The sequence below is a fragment of the Vitis vinifera genome, chromosome 14, assembly GCF_030704535.1.
Source record: "Vitis vinifera cultivar Pinot Noir 40024 chromosome 14, ASM3070453v1".
Lineage (NCBI taxonomy): Eukaryota > Viridiplantae > Streptophyta > Magnoliopsida > Vitales > Vitaceae > Vitis > Vitis vinifera.
Window position 1 is genome coordinate 14,260,852 of NC_081818.1, and position 5,394 is coordinate 14,266,245.

A 5,394-nucleotide genomic window follows, 5' to 3' on the forward strand; every position below is an offset into this window, starting at 1 on the left:
ATTATCTATATAAGATCTCTAAACTAAAAGATCCTCTGGAATAAAAGTGTTCAGACTTGATCAATATTTGGATTTTGTTTAGATTAATATGACCTAAGCATTAGAAGCCAAATGTTTGATTAGTGCTAGGTTCTTTCTTTTAGTGAGATCTGATTACTCTTATTACTTGGCAAAGTGATGATGAAGTCTCACATAAAAGAGGTAATACCTCCCACTAACTTACACAACTAACCTTGCAACTAAAACTAAGGTAAGTACAATCCCATTATGTGACCTTCTCACTTGTTGATAATGGGCTTGGAATCTATTCACCAAAATTGGTGAAATCCACCACTATGATTCAACAATGAGAACATGTTGTGCACTTGACTATCCTTAGGCACTCCAAGAATTACTTTTCTAGTGTCCTAAATGGTCATAATGGAATCACTGCCCATGAGTTTGTTCTCTCATTCTTTTTCTTCAATTTTCCTTATTTGTTGTTGTTGTTGTTGTTATTCTTAGTAGAAGAGGCTAAAGAACCTTGACTTCTATATGAACACCTTTCCACTCTTTGAGAATCTTCTTACCCATCCTAAAGGAATCTGGTAAGATCTTTAAGATAACATGAATACCAATGTTCATAATAGTCTTAAGGGCAACTTGTCTAGTTGACTTACCCTTATACCAAATAACCATTGCAACTTTAAAGAGAGTATCATAGACCATGGTAATAGATATGTATTGATTTTGCAACACATTATCTAAAATACCCAAATATGAGACACTTAGTGTTCTGATCTGTCTTATGCTACCTTTGATATGATTCCCTTACTTTATGATAGGTTTGTTCAAAGGAAATGACAAGCTCTACCTAAGTCAGCTTCTATGCAATTAATACTATATCCAGATTATTTTCAGTTTATAACTAGGTCAAATTTAAACATGAGATAAGATGTGACAGGTTAAAGAAATGATATATGTAATAAATATAATAATTTAATGCATTAATAAAAGGAATTGAGCATTCAAGGCAAGTTGGTAATTAATTTAGCAAAAATATAGTGCTTTGAAACTACATGTCTTTTTGCAAGGTATTATAGTATTATAAGAATCAAGCCTACTTTAGGCAGGTCATGACTCTTATTACTAGGGTAGGGACCTTCTCTAATTGATCAACTTGCCTTAAACTTTAAAAGTTATCCTAAGGCATTGACCAATATACCCTTCTTGTTTACCCCTTAACCCATGCAAGTGGGAACACTTTAGGTGATTCTACCATTTAATGTCTAAGTTAAGTGTGTAACCAAGATCCTTGACATCAATGTTACTAAGTGAAGGGTTCCATATTTAGGATTGGCTATTCCCACTACAAACATATATAGGGTTGTCCATAAAGGATAGTCCATATCCTTTGATTCCTTGGGCCACCCTATCTTTAGGATGGTGATGCACCCAAAATCAAGATGGGCTCGATCTTGGAGGCTAGGGGCTTGCCTATGGCCCTCTCCCACTTGATCTTTTGAAATTAAAACTTTTAAAACATTAGTAATTACCTTGATGAATAAATTATCCTCTTTGAGAATTTTCAAAAATATTTATTTCTTAATTGGAAACCCAGTGTTACAAGAGAATGTCCATATGCAAAATTTAAAATTTTTATGAGAGTATTTTATCCAAAAATGAATTTTGATAAAATGTCTACTCTCAAATTTTAAAATCTATTTTCATAAAAAATTCTCTTTCTTCACATAATTTCAATTAATAAATATTTTGTCTAGGAAATATTTTCAAAGAGATTTATTTCCATCAAATTAGTAAATATCCTTTTGGTAATAACCTTTAATGATAAATTATTTCTAACAAAAATTTCCACAAGATATTTATTATCCACATTGGAAACTTAGCGTAATAATGAAACTTCCAATTTATAAAATTTTGAAAACTTGAGAGCATCTTATTCAATTAGGAAACATTTAATTCTTCAAGGATTCTCAAAAATAAATTTAAGAAAACTATTTTAAATCCTTAAGAATAAATGTAGAAATGCTGCACCTTTCCTCATAAAATTCCTCGTTATCATATTGAACTCATGATGTTTGATATGAGGGTTCAGCTACAATTCTAGGTGCAGCAAAAAAAAAAAAACCATTGTTCAAATTAAACCTTTTGGAGTGGAAGTTCATTGCACTGTCATAGCTTTAAATGGAAAGACAATTGAGGCCAATAATTTTTTCAGAGGGCAAAGGTTCATAAATCCATTACGAAAACAGACAGCTTGGAAAGAGTAGGTTGTATTTGATATCAAACAGGTTGGTAAATCCGATAGAGGGAACGATGAAGCTGCTGATACTATTGCCTCAAAATAAGAACAAACTTTGTTGGAGGTGATCTTCAAAATGAGATCCAAATAGAAGAACAAGGACTGTCATACCTAGAAAATCCTGATATTCACTTTGAGTAGGTTGTCGATGTCCAGCTTGAATCACAGGAAACTAATAAAATGCGAGAAGAGAATTTTTGTGAAATATTGAAAAACCTCTCAACGCTTATTCATATGCTGCTAAGTGCTGACTATCATTTCAAAGTGGGGACTTGATTGTTCTCAATGGATTTGGTTACTCCAAAATAATGAAAGGAACTAGTTCAGTCTAGTCATGGGATAGTGCTTACTGTGTTCTGGGAAAAGATCAGTCGCCTATGGGCTTTGCTTTAGAAAATGTTGGTGCAATTGCAAACGACAAGGTCTTCATGATGGATTTTCTCTTCATATTTTTTTATTTTTTTTCTGCTCCTTCAATCTATGAATTCTCCAAGGATCCCTGGTTAGATCAGTCCAAGAATCAGTACTAATCAAGGAAACGATCAAGAAATTGCACTCAGGGAGGAATATTGAAGTATTTGGGGATTCAAGGAAACTCAACCAACTGGCAAACCAAGGGGCTTAGGATATATGACGAAGATCGTGGTTATCCAATCTGAAGATGACTCGGACTCATCAAATGGAAGAGCCCAGGGTATGGAGGGGGCCCTAGAATATCAAGCACAGATCATAGACCAATATGGGACAAAGAAAGAAAACACAAGAAGGAAGAAGGAGAAAATCCAGAGAGAATAACACCAGTGGTTTGCAGAGGTCTTCTCACGAATCTGTTTCAGCAATGCGGTCTCAAGTGCACCTCCAAACCTCACTCACATAGTGGCCACCTTGCCACGCACCATACTCCTCCTAATGCTTCTTCTTTTTCTTTTCTTTTTTGTGATCTTACACATCTTAAATATGAATTTCAAAACCGTTTTCCTTAAAAAAAAATAACTCTAGTTTTCTTTAAAAATCCTTAAGGATTTCTAGGCATAAAATTTAGATTTCAATAATCTTTTGCCGCCACTTTCCTTCAGGCAAGCATTTTCACTATTTTCTTTTATTTTCAAATATTTTCATGGTTTTCTCGATTTTCAACAAGCATGAACAAACTTCATGATTCCAAATAATGGAATTCTTAGAATAAATTCATGCAAAATTAATTAGGGCATTGGAGGGGGGCCCGACATTCATGATATTCTCTTCGATAGTGTCTGTTTGATAATTGATTGATTGTGCTTCCTCTTTGTGTTATATATGAGATTATTTTGAATTAGTTATTGAGCTAACTTTGTTTCCCATAGAGGAGTATTAGCTTGCTATCCAGGTACGCTCTCCATCTCTCCACTTTTGAAATTCCATGAATATCCATATCTTTGTGTACCATGCCCTTGCTTGATGACATGCTTGATTGCCTTGATGTATATTTGATGCTTGTTTTATTATCTTGGATAAAACACATGTTGTGTGATATATTTCTACACTAACTTTTATGTTTTATGATGGCGCTTGAAAAGCCGTTCAGGTACGTACTTCGACTCTATCTTATAATCAGATTTTTCTTGTTAGATATGCCATTTTTTGTAATCACCTTAGTCAACCCAGGTATCCTCAATTAATCAATTAATTGTCACACTTCCCTCAATTTAGTCAGTAGAGACCTCTTTAGGGCTTAGAGGGGTGCTACCTCCTAGGGGTACCTTCCCAATAAGTAACCTGATCCCCGGACTTAGACTCAGGTTTCTCAGAGACATGCTTTTTCCAAAACTATGGAGTCACTTTTTAGGGTTTTTCTTTCTTGTTTTATTTTCCCTTTAAAATAAAAATAAAATAGGTGGCGACTCCAATTTTTTTTTTAAATTAATTTTTCACAATAAAAAGCGAGTCTTGCTGATCGAGTGGGGGCGCACGTGAAAAATGCGGGTCCACAATATGATGTCTCAAAATCGTATTGCATCATCATATCCCCCCAGTTACCAAAACCCACTCACTAGAAGTAAACCAATCAAATGTTATTACACCATCATGATGACCGGATGAAGCATGAGCAAAAGCTCCTGAAGCAATAACACAAAGGCAAACTTGAACATTCCAACAGCGATGAGCATGTGAGTTGTCGCCAGTGAAGACATATTTGGAGCTACTATGATTGTTATGAAGACTTTCCTTGTAACCCAAGAACCCCATCTTACCTGAGTAGTGCCAAATCTAATTTACACAATTAACATCCATTTCTCATCAAAACAGTGGCCTAACTCCTGAGTTCCCAGCTCAACTATCCATAGGTAACTGACAATTCGGCATATTTAGAGCAAATTGAAGAATAGAAGCCCTGTCGATGAATCGGGAAATGGGCTATTAACACCACCGCTGCCACCACTGTCTCCATCACTTGGAGACTATGGTACTTGTAGTTACATCTAGAGCGGCTCCTCCTCATCTAACAACAATCGCTTATAGGTCACATTAGTAAATGATGATGCAATCACGATAACTGGCCCTGCCATAGTCAGGTCACCCACCATGCTACCTTGATGACTTGGCCATGCCCTCTGGCCAAGAAAATGGTTAAACCAGTTGCACCAGGCGACGCAAGTGATGGCAAGAAGGATCCAGATAACGAAAGTATCTCAAACCTTCCATGTCACATAAAAAATGCCCTAACGGGCGCCAACTACTTGATGCTTACATTCGTTTCCATTCCACTCCCACTTAGACACCAATCCTCCGCTGTTGCCGGTAGACATAGGTGGAAACATAGTCGAACACATCACAACCATTACCCACCTTTAGAATCTAAGCTCGAAGCATGTTTTCACCCTCTGGGATTGTACTCTTAAATGGCGATACACAAACCAAAACATTCCACAACTTGATACACAGGAACAGAGGTATATAGAGAAGAAAAATTGCTAAAAAAATAGAGCAAGAGTGGGAGATCCGAAGATTTACTAAGCAAAGCCACATTTCATGAGTTATCAACGGGTTGAGATGTATGTGAATGAAAGCAAATGGATTTCAAATGGAAATCAAAACATGATTGTAAGCATCTC

General features: G+C 35.8%; 1 pseudogene; it reads right to left on the reverse strand.

Moving 5' to 3' along the window:
* Positions 1-4,579: 4,579 nt before the first annotated feature.
* Positions 4,580-5,152, reverse strand: LOC132255068 (AT-hook motif nuclear-localized protein 23-like; annotated as a pseudogene).
* Between the last annotated feature and the right edge of the window lie 242 nt (positions 5,153-5,394).